We start from the raw sequence: 17,343 nt of genomic DNA on the forward strand, positions 1-17,343 counted from the left end.
ACTGTGTTCGTGTGGGATAGTTTGCTATTTTGATTGTAGTTTAGGTAATAAACTTGATTTTTTTCTCTCATCCAAACCACTTGTTCTGTTTTAATATCATTAATTATAAGTTCCTCCACTCAGAACTAAAGGAGGGGTAGCGATTCGTAACCGCTGTAATAAAATTGGTTTTATTGGAATTGGTCCTGCAAGACCAGGAAAATTACTTTAAACCAGTTTAAAGAAGCCCCCAAACCCTTACATGTCCAACTCCGTAAATGTGCTATTCACGTTGTCCTGAGCATCGTGAACGCGCCAGTATGTGTCCAATCGCAGCTCCAGCGCCGCAATGCGGTCTGTCAGTAGCTGCAGTTGGATGCACTTCCTGCACATGTAGTTGGCAGGGACACCGGAGGTGTCCCTGAGTTCCCACATATCGCAGGAGGAGCAGATCACGGGGCCTGGCTGTCCTGCCATGACTTACCCTTTAATTAATTGAATTTAAATTAAATCAATCAATCCCACTAATTACACTACAGTTAACTGGTTTACCAACAGTCCCTGCTACACCAGAGAGACCTTAGAAACTATAAACCAGAGTTAAAGTTTAAAAAAAAAGAGATCTACTCACCAACCAAATACTCACCAACCAATCACTTACCTGCTTCCTGGTGACGTCACACTTTGATTACTTTTTCCCTCTCTCCCCTGCTGTTGAATTGGTATGCTGCTCCTGACTCACTGCCACCGGTTTGAACTGCCGCCGATGCTGTGTTCCCACAAGGCCCGCTCTAGTTGGGCTGCTCCTGACTCACTGCCTGACTATTGTAAGGGGAATAGATAGGCGTTTCTGCGGCCGCAAACAAGACTCCAGGATGGCATGTTGCCTCCCTGGTGCAAGGGTCAAGGATGTCACAGAGCAGTTGCGGGGCATTCTGGAGGGGGAGGGTGAACAGCCAGTTGTCGTGCATATAGGTACCAACGATATAGGTAAAAACCGGGATGAGGTCCTGAAAGCTGAATATAGGGAGTTAGGAGGTAAATTAAAAAATAGGACCTCAAAGGTAGTATCTCAGGATTGCTACCAGTGCCACGTGCTAGTCAGAGTAGAAATAGAAGGATATTTCAGATGAATATGTGGCTAGAGGAATGGTGCAAGGGGGAGGGATTCAAATTCCTGGGATATTGGAACCAGTTCAAAATGGACGGTTTGCACCTGGGCGGGACTGGGACTGATGTCCTAGGGGGAGTGTTTGCTAGTGCTGTTGGGGAGGGTTTAAACTAAAATGGCAGGGGGTTGGGAACCTGTGCAGGGAGGCAGAGGAAAGGAAAGCAAGGATAGAAGCAAAAGACAGGAGGGAGAAAAGCAAAAGTGGCAGTCAGAGAAATCAAGGGTTTAAATCAAACATGGCCACAGTAAATAATAATTCTAAAAGGTCTAAGAGTGTTAAAAAAACAAGCCGGAAGGCTTTGTGTCTTAATGTGAGGAGCATTCGTAATAAGGTGGATGAATTAGCTGCGCGAATAGATGTAAACGGATATGATGTGATTGGGATTACGTAGACATGGCTCCAGGGCGACCAAGGCTGGGAATTCAACATTCAGGGGTATTCAATATTCAGGAAAGACAGGCAAAAAGGAAAAGGAGGTGGGGTAGCATTGCTGGTTAAAGAGGGGATTAACACAATAGTAAGGAAGGATATTAGCTCTGATGATGTGGAATCTGTATGGGTAGAGTTGAGAAATACCATGGGGCAGAAAACGTTAGTGGGAGTTATATACAGACCCCCAAACAGTAATGCTGAGGTTGGGGATGGCATTAAATGGGAAATTAGAGACACGTGCAATAAGGGCACAGCAGTTATCATGGGTGACTACATATAGATTGGGCTCACCAAATTAGTAACAATACTGTGGAGGAGGAATTCCTGGAGTGTATACGGGATGGTTTCCTGGACCAATATGTTGAGGAACCAACTGGAGATCAGGTCATCTTAGACTGGGTATTATGTAATGAGAAAGGATTAATTAGCAATCTTGTTGTGCGAGGCCCCTTGGGGCAGAGCGATCATAATATGATAGAATTCTTCATTAAGATGGAGAATGAAGTAGTTGACTCAGAGACTAGGGTCCTGAATTTAAATAAAGGAAACTACGACGGTATGAGGCGCGAGTTGGCTAGGATGGATTGGGGAATGTTACTTAAAGGGTTGACGCTGGATAGGCAATGGCAAACATTTAACGATCGCATGGATGAACTACAGAATTTGTTCATCCCTGTATGACATAAAAATAAAACAAAAAAGGTGACTCAACCGTGGCTAACAAGGGAAATTAGGGATAGCATAAGATCCAAGCAGAGGACATATAAATTGGCCAGAAAAAGCAGCAAACCTGAGGATTGGGAGCAGTTTAGGATTCAGCAAAGGAGGACAAAGGGATTAATTAAGAGGGGGAAAATAGAGTATGAGAGTAAGCTTGCAGGGAACATAAAAACTGATTGTAAAAGCTTCTATAGATATGTGAAGAGAAAAAGATTGGTGAAGTCAAGCGTAGGTCCCTTGCAGTCAGAATCAGGGGAATTTATAATGGGGAACAAAGAAATGGAAGACCAATTAAATACATATTTTGGTTCTGTCTTCACAAAGGAGCACACAAATAACCTCCCAGAGATGTCAGGGAACATAGGTTCTAATGAGAGGGAGGAACTGAATTAAATCAGTATTTGTAGGGAAATGGTGTTCGGGAAATGGACAGGATTGATGGCCGATAAATCCCCAGGGCCTGATAATCTACATCCTAGGGTACTTAAGGAAGTGGCCCTAGAAATAGTAGATGCATTGCTGGTCATCTTCCAAAATTCTATAGACTCTGGAACAGTTCCCATGGATTGGAGGGTAGCTAATGTAACCCCACTATTCAAAAAAGGTGGTACAGAGAAAACAGGGAATTATAGACCGGTAAGCCTGACATCGGTAGTGGGGAAAATGCTGGAGTCCATTATAAAAGATGTAATAGCAGAGCACTTGGAAAACAGTGACAGGATCGGACAAAGTCAACATGGATTTACAAAAGGTAAATCACGCTTGACTAATCTGGAATTTTTTGAGGATGTAACTGGTAAAATAGATAAGGGAGAACCAGTGGATGTGGTGTATTTGGACTTTCAGAAGGCTTTCGATAAGGTTCCGCATAAGAGATTAACATGTAAAGTTAAAGCACATGGGATTAGGGGTAAGGTACTGACTTGGATAGAGAACTGGTTGGCAGACAGCAAGCAAAGAGTTGGAATAAACGGGTCTTTTTCCATGTGGCAGGCAGTGACTAGTGGGGTACCGCAGGGATCGGTGCTAGGACCCCAGCTATTCACAATATATATTAATGATCTAGACGAGGGGATTAGATGTAATATCTCCAAGTTTGCAGACAACACAAAGCTGGGTGGGCGTGTGTGCTGTGAGGAGGATGCCGAGAAACTCCAGTATGATTTGGACAGGTTGGGTGATTATACTGTATCTGCCATGCATCTGCCCAATGTGGATAAATGCGAGGTTATCCACTTTGGTGGCAAAAACAGGAAGGCAGCTTATTATCTGAACTGCAATAGATTGGGAGAAGGGGAAGTGCAACGAGACCTGGGTGTCCTTGTGCACCAGTCACTGAAGGTAAGCACTCAGGTGCAGCAGGCGGTTAAGAAGACAAATGGTATGTTGGCCTTCGTAGCGAGAGGATTCGAGTACAGGAGCAAGGATGTCTTGCTGCAGTTGTACAGGGCCTTGGTGAGACCACACCTTGAGTATTGTGTGCAGTTTTGGTCGCCTTATCTGAGGAAGGATGTTCTTGCCATGGAGGGAGTGCAGCGAAGGTTCACCAGACTGATACCTGGGATGGCAGGAATGACGTATGAGGAGAGATTGGGTCGATTGGGCTTATATTTGCTGGAGTTTAGAAGAATGAGAGGGGATCTCATTGAAACTTATAAAATTCTAACAGGACTAGACAGACTAGATGCAGGAAGGATGTTCCCGATGGCGGGGGAGTCCAGAACCAGGGGTCACAGTCTAAAGTTAGGGGGTAAGCCATTTAGGAGAGAGATGAGGAGGAATTTCTTCACCCAGAGAGTGGTGAACCTCTGGAATTCTCTACCACAGAAGGCAGTTGAGGCCAATTTATTAAATATATTCAAGAAGGAGTTGGATATATTTCTTAAGGCTAAAGGGATCAAGGGATATGGGGAGAAAGCAGGGACAGGGTACTGAATTTGGATGATCAGCCATGATCTCATTAAATGGCGGAGCAGGCTTGAGGGGCCGAATGACATACTCCTGCTCCTATCTTCTATGCTTCTAGCTAAGCTTCCCAAGGTGCAAATTGTAACATACTAATTCAATGACGATCTCTGCAATACTATCAGTACCAATCTCCCTCATTTGTTTTCTAGCCTCTCACTGTGGCTCAAATGGACAGGCTTCATGTTCCACATTTTTGGAACCACTTCCATATCATTTATTTTGGGAACTGTGATATCGCCTAAGGCACTCTCACCAAAATGGTGTAGGAAACCTCCAGATAAATTCTCCTCAGCACAAGGCAGGCTTAGCATGAGTCTCCACAGCCACTTCACCAAGCAAAAGGACTATCTGTAGCAGGGAAGTAGACAGCAAATTTAGCCCTCCTTCCAAATGCAGCACCCTTCTCTTGTGTTTACGTTCCTGGGGGTCCAAAACACACTTCACATCAGAGGAGAGAAATGTTTCCTTATGGACATGTTCAGCTCAAGCAGACACACATAGGGACATAAAGGAAGCAAAAACAGTCAGTCAGTAGTTAAAGGTTTAAAAGCAAATCCCCCCCCCCAAAAAAAAATCAATGATGCAGCAGGCATTTGAATACCAAAAGCCAACCATGGGCAGAATCAAGATTTACAGACAGCTATTGGAGATTTAATAGAGGTTTTTAAAATTATGAAGCGTTTTGACATGGTGAATGGAGAAAGAATATTTCCTCTGGTTGGGGAGTCAGTGACGAGAAGTTATTAATTTAAGATTGTCACTTAAAGGCTAAAGAGAAGTTAGGAATTGTTGTAGCTGAGAATATTTTGCTACAGGGCGGGAGAGACCACTGCCAGGGGAAAAATTGATAATACTTGAAACAGAAGAAAATACATGAGGAGAAAGCAGGATACGGGGATTAGTTTGGATTGTGGTAGCCAACAGCCAGTATGGACATGATTCACCAAATGGCCTCCTTGTGTGCTGTGAACTTGTATGGTTCCATGATACAGAACCTTGTTAAAACTCATCAGGGAATTTATGATAATGAAAAAAATATATAAATTCTATGAATGTAGAACACTTATTTTTTGCTATGTCAATTAAGAAAGGAAAGAATTTTCATTGATAAAGCACCTTTCACAACCTCAGGGCATCCCAAAATGTTTCACAGTTAATTAATTACTTTTGAAGTGTAGTCACTGTTGTAATGTAAGGAAACACGGCAGCCAACTTGTGCATAGAAAGCTCTGACAAAACACATCGAGATAAATGACCAGATAATCTATTTTAATAATGCTGGTCGTGGGATAAATACAGTCTAGATCATCCAGAGAGCTCCCCTGATGTACATAACATTATTCAGAATACCATTAATGCTGCAATCTGCAAATTATACCCTTGAGGTGGGGGCAACGGCTCCATGAGTACATTGCTCTGCAATTATGCCTGATTAAGAATTGCAGTCTCCCTAATGACCTGCAAGCAAACATTACTTATCCCTTTTAAATTGAAGTTTAGGAGATGCTGCAAGTTGTTAAGGAACACTGCAGAACTTCAAAGTCATCCCAGGCAAGGCTCCTGATGACCAGATGCTAGAGAAACTAGGGCCCTTTTCAGCTGGTTCAAGAAACCCAAGTAGGGATATCAAGTAGAAGCTTAGAAAGAAGTTGCTTGTGCTGGTACTTCTATTCCCACGCCAACTGTTATTCTGGCTGTCTATTAGTAGATGATGGGCCTCAGTCCATTAGATGCATTTTGTTTTGGGTTGGTATGACTTTTGTTTTAGAATTCCATTTGTAATTAAATTGGTCATAGGGTTATCCCCTGACCAGAAGACATATGCAACTGTCATCTCTGCTCCCCCACCATCTCATGCTAGAATCACAAGGCTTGTTGGCTTATTGCCAATTCCAGACCACATCATCCATCATTACAGAGCCATGTTTGCAGAGAAATAACATAATCAGTGGGTTAAGATGCACAAATGAGTATTATAAAATAGTTCACTCTTCCTTTCAGAAGTTCCTTTCTGTCCCGTGCCCCCAGTACCAGATTCTCACCCACAGAACTGTTAAAAGAAAAAAAAATGTTGTTACATTCTCCAACTAAGAAGTCAGCATAAATAGGCCAGGAGAAAAGCTATGCAGAAGCTGCACCCACTACAAACATGAAGGATTCATGGAAAATATGTCAATTAGAGCAAGTGGCGCTCAGCCTTCACCCAAGATTAGAAAAATAACAAGCAATCTGGACCTGATTTCTAAAAGACCCTGAACATCTCTTGTAGGGAATGCTGTTTCCTTACCAACAAAGTATATTTGAGTTTGATACTGTACATCGCTTCTCTAAAACAAATTATTCAAATTCACTCAAAAATAGGCCAAGATTTTCCTTACCTCGGCGGGTCCGGGGTGAGCGATGTCGGTAGCGGATTGCGGCCTTGCTGCTGGATCCAGCCCGCTCTGGGAAATTAATTTACCTGAATGGGGCCTATTAAGCCCGCCCAGCATGTTACCCGGCCCAATTAGAAGGAGCGGGTCTGGTAACATCATTCATGATGCGTCTTGAGTCGGTTTCCTTAAAGGGACCGTGGCCAACTTTCTTTTGACATTGTGCTGTCAGTGCTCTGCAGCATTGAAGTACTGCAAACACTGACAAGCACTGCACAGGGCCGAGGGCTGCACCCAGGCTCTCCCATGACTCCCTCCATATGCTTATGGAGGGCGTCACAGCACGGAGGGAGGTCCTCTTCACTTCCCATGGGCGGAAGAGACCGCCCCAGGAGACCAACACAGCCTGGTTGCACATTGCAGAGGAGGTCACAGCAGGGATGTTGTCAGGAGGACCTGGGTGCAGTGGTGCAAATGTTTCAATGATCTCAGTAGATCACGAAATGTGAGTAGAAAGCCACACTCGCCTTCAACCTCCTGTGCCTCTCATCACATCCCCATCACTCTGCTTTCACTATCCTACTCCTGCACATCCTTACTCACACCAACTTACCTTGCAACTCCACCCATCCCTCTCTATCTACATTGTCACTTCCCCCATCTCACTAGCCATCCTTCACACTCACCCTCATCCCAGTGCAATCATACCAACTAACAACACACAAGGGTAGGCACTTGGGTATTTTATCCAATGTTCATGTGAAGTTTCTGTTAATGTGGTGTCAAATATTGAAACCTTTATTTTCAACACTTTCCGTTCTTGGACAGATTTGTGTGCACCTTTGGAAGTGGCTTCGTGAGTTGCAGTGAATGATGAGACATAACGGTACCCCCGCAATGGTGGTGAGTGTGAAAGGAATGGCTTGGGCATTGTAGGGATGCTTTATAGTGTTGGTGTGGGGTGGTGCCAACCTGGCGCATCATATGGCAGCCAAGGTGTACAGTGTTAAGTGAAGTAAATGTGGCCATGGTGAGGCCATCCCGGGCAGCAATGTGGTCAGGTGCTGATGCCATGTCCTGTGTAGCATCAGTTGATTGCGGAGAAGGTTGGTGTTGTTGGTGCTGCTGGTGTTGGGGCTGATCATGGTCTGATTATGAGGACCAAGGTGAGACAGTATAAATGGCATGCATGTTGATGGAATAGATGGCAGGTGAAGTAGAGATGATGGGTGAGAGAGTTCTTCCAATGAGGTAAGAGTGGATGGAGAATGGAAAGTGGAAAGCCTGCAGAATCTGTGCTGGAAATGGACTGAGAAACAGCTTGTGGCTGAGGAAAGTGATGATCTGTCAGGTGGGAGCTTTTACTGTACATTTGAAGCTGTCAAGTAATCAGCTGGAGCAATGGCCACGGAACTCCTGCCTCAGGTTGACAGCTGTAGTCCCCAAACAGTGTGATTTCCGTGGTCATGCAGTTAAAGTCAAAAGTTAAGTTAAAAAAGCCTGTTAAGCATCTGTCAACTAGATGCTAATGATTTTAATTGGGTTGCCCGACGCTGCCGGTCGGGCCTGCTCAGCGTTGACAGTCCCGACATTGGGAAAGACACGTTGTGGCGGGTTCCCAACCCGCTGTCAAAAATACCCATTTTCCCACCCGACCCGCCACTGATCCTGCCCACCCATATATGCTTATGGAGGGAGTCACAGCACGGAGGGAGGTCCTCTTTCCTCCCCATGGGCGGAAGAGACTGCCCCAGGAGACCAACACAGCCTGGTTGCACATTTCAGAGGAGGTCTCAGCAGGGATGTCATCAGGAGGACCTGGGTGCAGTGGTGCAAACCTTTCAAATTAAAATTTGGAATGGTGGGATCTGATGGTTAAGTATCTGGGGCTATTTTAACTATCCATGCACCTGGTTTCTGCCAGGTGAGTAGGGCTAAAATCGCCCTCATAAGAGGAAATTTTAATTGGCAGGACTCATTAGCATTGGATTGGCAGACTGACCACCCAATTGCGTCAGGGACAGGTGGCCCACCCACTTTCAGGACGGGATTTCCGGTGGATCTCCAGACACCTACTTAAAGTGTGAATTCACCTCTTAAAGGGAGGTTTCATTCATTTCTTTGCTTCTACTGTGTTATCGTACTGCAAGGAGCGTATTGTGAGAAATGAGTCGGAACCTAGCCCCTAGGTTCTCTGGAATCCTCTCTGAGGTCCTTGTTGAAGAGGTGAGAACGCAGAGCATTGTTCTCTTTCCAAAGGATGGGAAGAAGATATGGAAGCCCAATATCCCACAGCCCTGCAGAAGAGTTGCTGAGCTTGTCAGTTCAAGGACCATCACTCCCAGGTGATCTGTATCAGTCTTTACAATAGAAGGCACTAAGAATATCCCAACACTGGACAAACAGGGGGCTATGGGGGGGAGGAGCTAAACACGATCAAAATCACTAAGGAAGTGGTACTCGGTAAAATAATGGGACTCAAGGCGGATAAATCACCTGGACCTGATGGCTTACATCCTAGGGTCTTGAGGGAAGTGGCGGTAGGGATTGTGGATGCATTGGTAATAATTTTCCAAAACTCCCTGGACTCAGCAAAGGTCCCGGCAGACTGGAAAACTGCTAATGTAACACCCTTATTTAAAAAGGGCAGTAGACAGAAGGCTGGAAACTATAGACCGGTTAGCCTAACATCTGTGGTAGGTAAAATATTGGAGTCCATTATTAAGGAGACAGTAACAGGACATTTGGATAATCATAATTTAATAGGACAAAGTCAGCATGGTTTTATGAAGGGGAAGTCATGTTTGACAAATTTGCTGGAGTTCTTTGAGGAAGTAACATATAGGGTGGATAAAGGGGAACCAGTGGACGTAGTGTATTTAGACTTCCAAAAGGCATTTGACAAGGTGCCACACAAAAGATTATTGCTTAAGATAAAAAATCATGGGATTGGGGGTAATATTCTGGCATGGATAGAGGATTGGCTATCTAACAGAAGGCAGAGAGTTGGGATAAATGGTTCATTCTCAGACTGGCAATCAGTAACTAGTGGTGTTCCGCGGGGGTCAGTGCTGGGTCCCCAACTCTTTACAATCTATATTAACGATTTGGAGGAGGGGACCGAGTGTAACATATCAAAGTTTGCAGATGATACGAAGATGGGAGGGAAAGTAGTGAGTGAGGAGGACATATAAACCTGCAAGGGGACATAGACAGGCTAAGTAAGTGGGCAGAGATTTGGCAGATGGAATACAATACTAGAAAGTGTGAGGTTATGCACTTTGGCAGGAAAAATCGTAGAGCAAGTTATTATCTTAATGGCAAGAAACTGGAAAGTACTGAAGTACAAAGGGATCTGGGGGTCCTGGTGCACGAAACTCAAAAGGTTAGTATGCAGGTGCAGCAAGTGATTAAGAAGGCCAATGGAATGTTGGCTTTCATTGCTAGGGGGATAGAATATAAAAATAGGGAGGTATTGCTTCAATTGTACAAGGTATTGGTGAGACCGCACCTGGAATACTGCGTACAGTTTTGGTGTCCATACTTAAGAAAGGACATACTTGCTCTCGAGTCAGTACAAAGAAGGTTCACTCGGTTAATCCCGGGGATGAGGGGATGGACATATGAGGAGAGGTTGAGTAGATTGGGACTCTACTCATTGGAGTTCAGAAGAATGAGAGGCGATCTTATTGAAACATAAGATTGTGAAGGGGTTGGATCGGGTGGATGCGGGGAGGATGTTCCCGATGATGGGTGAAACTAGAACTAGGGGGCATAGTCTTAGAATAAGGGGCTGCTCTTTCAAAACTGAGATGAGGAGGAACTACTTCACTCAGAGGGTGGTAGGTCCATGGAATATGCTGCCCCAAAAAGCTGTAGAAGCTACATCATTACATAAATTTAAAACAGAAATAGACAGTTTCCTAGAAGTAAAGGGAATTAAGGGTTACGGGGAGCGGGCAGGAATTTGGACATGAGTCTAGGTTCGAATCGGTCATGGCCCTGTGGGTAGCGGAGCGGGCCCAGGGGCCGTGTAGCCTGATCCTGCTCCTATTTCGTGTGTCTAATTCTGTTAGATTCAGGAGATGGTTCTGTGATAGTGGATTGGCGGTTAGGATCAGATCAGCCATGTTCTTATTGAATGGCGGAGCAGGCTCGAGGGGCCAATTGGCCTACTCCTGCTCCTATTTCTTATGTTCTTATGTAGGTTCTGGACTCAGTGCAGGTAAAGGTCCAGTGACCTGGCCAAAGTCGCACGGGTGAATACAGCACTTCATTTCTCTATGTCTTTGTATAACACCTGACAACAGCACTCCCCCCTCCCCCCTCAGCATTCTGAAGACTTCCCTCCCCTGCATTACATCCTTTTCCACTAACCACAAGGGGACACTGTATACCTCTCCTTCACATTCCAAACACATCTTTTTTGCTGCCTTCACAGCAGCTACAAACAACATTCTGTTTTCAATATGGTAGCAATTGCAGAACCAGGAATTCCTCTGATGACTCCTTTCTCACTTCACACTCCAGCCATTTCTCCCCATTGAAAACCTCTCCATTCTACTTGCAACCTGTTGCTTCTCATTCTCAGCGTATGCACCGCATGAAGCAGCCCCACACATGCATATTCCTTCTCAATAGCCACTCAGTACCTCTCTCCCTCTGTTTCTGCAGAAAAAAAAATGTCTCAGAACACTAGGGAGAGGAGCAAGAGGAGAACCATCCAACATCCAGACCCTAAGCAAGATGGAGCAGGGCAGCGAGAATTTAATCTGAGGGCTTAATTGAGCAGAGTGGCTGCCTATTGTACCATGCAAACATACAAAAATGTTGGACAGGAAAAGACCAACTGGTCCATCTAGCCTGTCCCATACAGTCGTGATGCTTTATGCACCATGATACAGACTCTCTTCAACAAGGACCTACTCAGAGAGATGTAATCTTCTAGGAGGTTTCCTTTACCTCCAGGAATCAACATTTAACCAGCTTGACAATGTCATGTTACATAATGAAGTCGGTCATCTGCTTCTAAATAGCCTGTCAACTCCAATGTTAACTCTTGTCCCTTTCTTTTCTCCTTCTCAGTAACTGGAGCCTGTCAAGGAGGATTTGGAAAAGATGCACCATCAGGGGCTCAATCCTTCCCAAGCACCAGCACAGAGATTGGCACTCCAGGTGGGTTAGAGGAGTTTGCACTTGGTGAAGCACTCAGCATGATTGAGCACGGGCAGGGACTAGTGGAAGGCAAAGACCAGGAGACAGATTGCTGGAAGATAACCTCATCACCAAGTTCTGCTGAGGAGGACAGACATGCTGAATTCAAGTCCCAGCCTTCAAACCAAAACTCCTCTTGGCACACATGCAAATGTACGGTGTATGGGAAAGCCCGCAAAAGAGTTGCAATACCATGTCTGAAAGTTTGGAGAAGTCCGTTTCTAGTTTGTATGGCGTTATGTCATAAGGCATCAGCACTCTGCAGTCTACCATGGAGCATGTGGCAACCTCCATGGATGCTGTGGCTGGGCCCTCACACCAGGAGTCTGTGTAACCATCACTTTGCAGCTTTGTTGGAAGTTTAAACTGTTAGATCCATGTATTTTGATGTTGTGTGTCCTTCAATAACTAGACACGAGACTGCAGGGAACAATCAACAGGTATTTACTGGATGAGGGTTACTCTAAAACTAAACGTACAGATCCCTACTCAGGGTTTATATACAGGTGTGGTCACTGCCGGTACTACAGTATACAGGAGCTGTAAAAAGTAGTTCTCCCCTTAAAGGTACATACACTACAATTCCTCCCCTTTTAGATTGACAGTACCATAACGTTCATTTAACAATTAACACTTTTAACATGCACATTAACTGAAAATAGTCCATTTATAAATTCAGTCTTTGGGGCGGCTTCCTGATCCTTTCTGGATAGCGCCTTTCCTGAGTGTCTTGTTCTTGGTGCGGAGGCCCCCTGTCGTCAGTTGGTTCATCAGCTTCCGATGCTACTGTTTCTGGGGTAGATGATACCTGTATGTCGGGTTCATCACCGGGTGCGCGAGACATGGGGTTGACTCGTTCCTGTGACTCTAGGATCTGGTCGACATGGCGTCTCACAATGTTCTCCCCAACATCCACTGTGTACATTAGTGGCCCCTGCCATGTGCATATCGTTCCTGGTTGCCATTTCTCTGTTCGGTAGTCGCGGGCCAAGACTGGTTGCCCTACATTGAAGCTCCTTGTCGGCTTCTCATTGATGTGCTGGAATTGCTTATTCTCAACATCTCTTCATACATTTGGTCTGAGCAAATCCAGACGAGATCTCAACCTTCGGTTAAAGAACATCATGGCCGGGGTCTGGTTGGTGACTGCATGTGTCGCATTTCTGTAGGCTAACAGGAAATTGTCCACCTTATGCTGCAGTGGAATGTCGTCATCGCACATGGCCCTTACTGCTTTCTTAAAGGTTTGTACGAACCTCTCAGCCAATCCATTTGTGGCTGGATGATACGGGGTGGATGTATAATGCCTTACCCCATTCCTTTTCATGAATCTTCGAAAATCTTCGGACACAAACTGTGGTCCGTTATCAGAGCAAATCTGCTCTGGCAAGCCGTTCCTGGCAAATATGGTCCGTAGGACTGCAATAGTTTTCTCCATGGTGGTGGACGACATTTTGATCACCTCAGGCCATTTCGAGTGCGCATCCACGGCTATTAGAAACATTGAGTCCATGAATGGACCAGCAAAATCAATATGTACCCGTTGCCACGGAGATGAGGGCCACTCCCATGGGTGTAGTGCATTTTGGACCTTCTGGCATCCTGAGCAGCTCTTTGTCAGGTCCTCGATTTGCTGATCAATCCCCGACCACCACACATAAGCCCTAGCAAGGCTTTTCATTTTCACCCCTCCCAGATGGCCTTCGTGAAGCTCATTGAGCACTCGCTCCCTTAACTTGGGTGGAATTACCACTCAGGACCCACACATCAAGGTCCCCTGGCATACTGACAGCTGTTCTCTTCTGGATGAGAATGCTGGCAACAGTGAGTCGCCATGTGTTGGCCATCCCTTCACCGTCAAGTCATATACCCAAGACAGTGTCGGGTCATTTCGGGTCTCCTTCTCTATATCAGCGTTAGTTACTGGCAAGCGTTCAATTATAGTCGAATGAAATATTTTGACAGGGTCCACTGCTGGTGCTTCTCCGCAGTAGGCAGTGGCAGGCGTGATAGCCCATCAGCGTTTCCATGCTGTTTCGTGCCCTTATACTCAATTTCATATTGGTTCGCCCCTAGAAAAAAGGACCATCTTAGTAGCCGTTGCGCAGTCATCACCGGCACACCCTTCTTTGGATTAAAGATGGAGACAAGTGGTTGGTGGTCCGTCAGCAAGGTAAACTTCTGCCCGTGCAGATAGTGGTTGAACTTTTTCACACCCCACACTAGGCTGAGGGCCTCCCTGTCAATCTGGGCATAGTTACGCTCGGCTGAGGTTAGTGACCGAGACGCAAAGGCTACCGGCCTCTCCGAGCTGTCCGGGAACTTGTGCGACAGCACCGCTCCAATGCCATAGGGTGATGCATCACACGCCAACCGAATTGGTAGTGCTGGGTTGAAATGAGCCAACACCTCTTTTGATGTGATCAATTCTCTGCACTTCTGGAAAGCTCGTTTACATTCGTCATTCCACTTCCATGGTACCCCCGTTTGCAGTAGGGTGTTCAGTGGGTGTAGTGCTGTAGACAAATTCGGCAAGAACTTATGGTAGTAGTTCACCAGCCCAAGGAACGACCTCAGTTGTGACACATTTTCTGGTGCTGGAGCCTTGACTACTGCCTCAATCTTTTCAGGGGACTTATGTAACCCCTCTTCATCAATAACGTGGCCACAATACGAGATCTGCTTCTGGAAAAACTCGCATTTGTGGCGATTTGCACGGAGCCCATATTCCTTCAATCTAGTGAGCACCTGCTCCAGGTTGGCAAAGTGAGCACTGTCATTTTCGCCCGTGACCAGGATGTTGTCCAAATAACACTGGGTCCCTGGAATCCCTTGCAGGACTTGATCCATTGCCCTTTGCCAAATAGCCGGAGCTGATGCTACCCCGAACACCAGCCGGTTGTATTGGTAGAGACCTTCATGAGTGTTGATCGTGAGGTACTGTTTCGAGGCTTCTTCTACCTCCATTTGCAGGTACGCCTGGGCCAGATCAATCTTAGTGAAGCGTTTCCCTCCAGATAGCGAGGCGAAAATATCTTCAATCCGTGGAAACGGATATTGTACCGTGTGAAGGACTGGGTTCACTGTCACCTTAAAGTCCCCACAGATGCGAACTTTCTTTGGTTCCCCAGGCGTATTACTCAATGACCTCTTCATTACAGGAACGATGGGTGTGGCCCACTCGCTCCAGTCCACTTTGGACAGTACTCCTGAACATTCCAAACCTTCCAGCTCTGCTTCGACGGCTCGGCGGATCGCATCAGGCACCGGTCTGGCCTTAAAAACTTTGGGCTTGCATTTTCCTCTATTTTAATCGTCGCTGTTATACCTTTTAGTGTTCCAAGTCCCTCCTGGAACACTTCTTGTGCGTCAGTTAGCATTTTTGACAGTCGTCCAGGTGTGACGTTGTCATCCTTTTTGGCATTTACAGTCAGTGCTTGTATGGAATGCCAATCTAGCTGTATCTTCCGGATCCATTCACGTCCTAGTAGTGGTGGTCCTCCATCTGGCAATACATATAGGTCCATTTTTGGTGTTTCCTTACCGTTATATACAACGTTCACCCTTATTTTTCCTTTGGGGTAGACTTTTTGCCCCGTGTACGTCTTCAAGACAATCTCTGTATCTCTCAAGGGTATATGTGAGAATAGCCGCTTGTAGTCCCTTTGGTTTATGACTGTTAGGGCTGATCCTGTGTCCAATTCCATTTTCACTTGGACTCCAGCTATCTTGAGCGTGACCCAGATAGTTTGGTGATCCTCTGTTTGGATCACCTTATGTAGTTTCAGACAAACCAGCTCCTTGCTTCCGGAGTCTGTATCACTTTTCTGTTCGTCTGAACTACTCTCCGTCACCTTATGTACCTTCTTGTACTTCTCCTGTGGAGATTTCTTGCTGCTGGTTTTCTTTCCCGACCTGCAGACTCTTGCTATGTGTCCTACTTTTCCACACTGTCTGCACACTTTGTCCTTAAACCAGCAATCATTATGGTCGTGTGTTGTTCTGCCGCAGCGATAGCACTTCACTGTTCCGTATGACATTTCATTTGTGCCATATTCTTGCGGTCTCCGTTGTATCTCTGCAGCGCCCCGTGCGGCTGTTTCGTGTGATACTGCAATGCTGAAAGCCTTGTCCAGCGTAAGATCCTTTTCTGATAAAAGCCATTTCTGGGTTCCTTCACTTTGAAGCACACACACAAACTTGTCCCTTAAAGTATCTGCTAGTCCCGTTCCAAACTGGCAGTGTTTCGATAGCTTGCGCAGTTCCGTTAAATACTCAGCATTACTTTCATCTTTATGCTGGTTCCTTTTGTGAAACTTAAATCTTTCTGCTATCAGCAGCGGTGTGGGGTTTAAGTGGTTCTGTAGGATTGACACTATGTTTCCAAAATCCTTTTCCACTGGCTTCTCTGGGGTTTCGCAGTAAGCCATACGTTTTTGCACCCATGGAATTCAACAATACCAGCGCTTTCCTCTCATCTGGCACTTCATTCGCCTTGCAGTACACTTCTATGCATTCGACATATGTCGTCCAATCTTCAACTTCATTGTCGAATGCTGTGATACTGCCACTCTTCGGCATCCCTGGGTGTGGTTAGACTGGCTCAAAATGGCATTTTCCCACGCTTTCCCTTCTTCTTGCAGCTCAAAATGACGTTTTCCCGTGCTCTCCCTTCTTCTCCGCTGCGGCTCAAAATGGCTTTTTCCCGCGCTCTCCCTTCTTCTCCGCTGCGGCTCAAAATGGCGTTTCCCGCGCTCTCCCTTCTTCTCCGCTGCGGCTGCTCGGCCCTTGAACACCGGCTGCGCTCTGCGTGTTTCCCTTCGCGCCTCTCTCTCTTCTCCCGTCGACTCCGCTCAGTCCTGAACACCGGCTGCGCCCTGTGCGCTCTACCCTCTCTCTTCTCCCGTCGACGCCGCTCGGTCCTGAACACCAGCTGCGCCCTGTGCGCTCCACCCTCTCTCTTCTCCCGTCAACGCTGCTCAGCCTTTTCTGTGCCATCGGTCGGCTCTAGCCGCCGCTGTCCAGGAAGGGTCTGCGCCGTACCTGTTGCCAGCCCGTTTCGCTGGACCACGGTGACTGGAGAACCAAGCCCAGCTCTCAACAGCCTCCCCTGCGATGCTCAAATCTCCGCTGGATGACTGGGCGGTTGCTTGTGGTCGACGCCCGTGCTTCTGGCCTCCACTTTCTTCCACTGTTCTCCAGGAGCGAATCCCTGGGAGGTAATGCAGAGTTGCAGGTAGGTTCAAATCTGCCTCGTCGCCAATGTTAGATCCGTGTATTTTGATGTTGTGTGTCCTTCAATAACTAGACACGAGACTGCAGGGAACAATCAACAGGTATTTACTGGATGAGGGTTACTCTAAAACTAAATGTACAGATCCCTACTCAGGGTTTATATACAGGTGTGGTCACTGCCAGTACTGCAGTATACAGGAGCTGTAAAAAGTAGTTCTCCCCTTAAAGGTACATACACTACATAATCTGCT

Source organism: Somniosus microcephalus, chromosome 4 (assembly GCF_052327205.1).
Source record: "Somniosus microcephalus isolate GS21.2 chromosome 4, FLI_Smic_1.0, whole genome shotgun sequence".
In the NCBI taxonomy this organism is placed as follows: domain Eukaryota; kingdom Metazoa; phylum Chordata; class Chondrichthyes; order Squaliformes; family Somniosidae; genus Somniosus; species Somniosus microcephalus.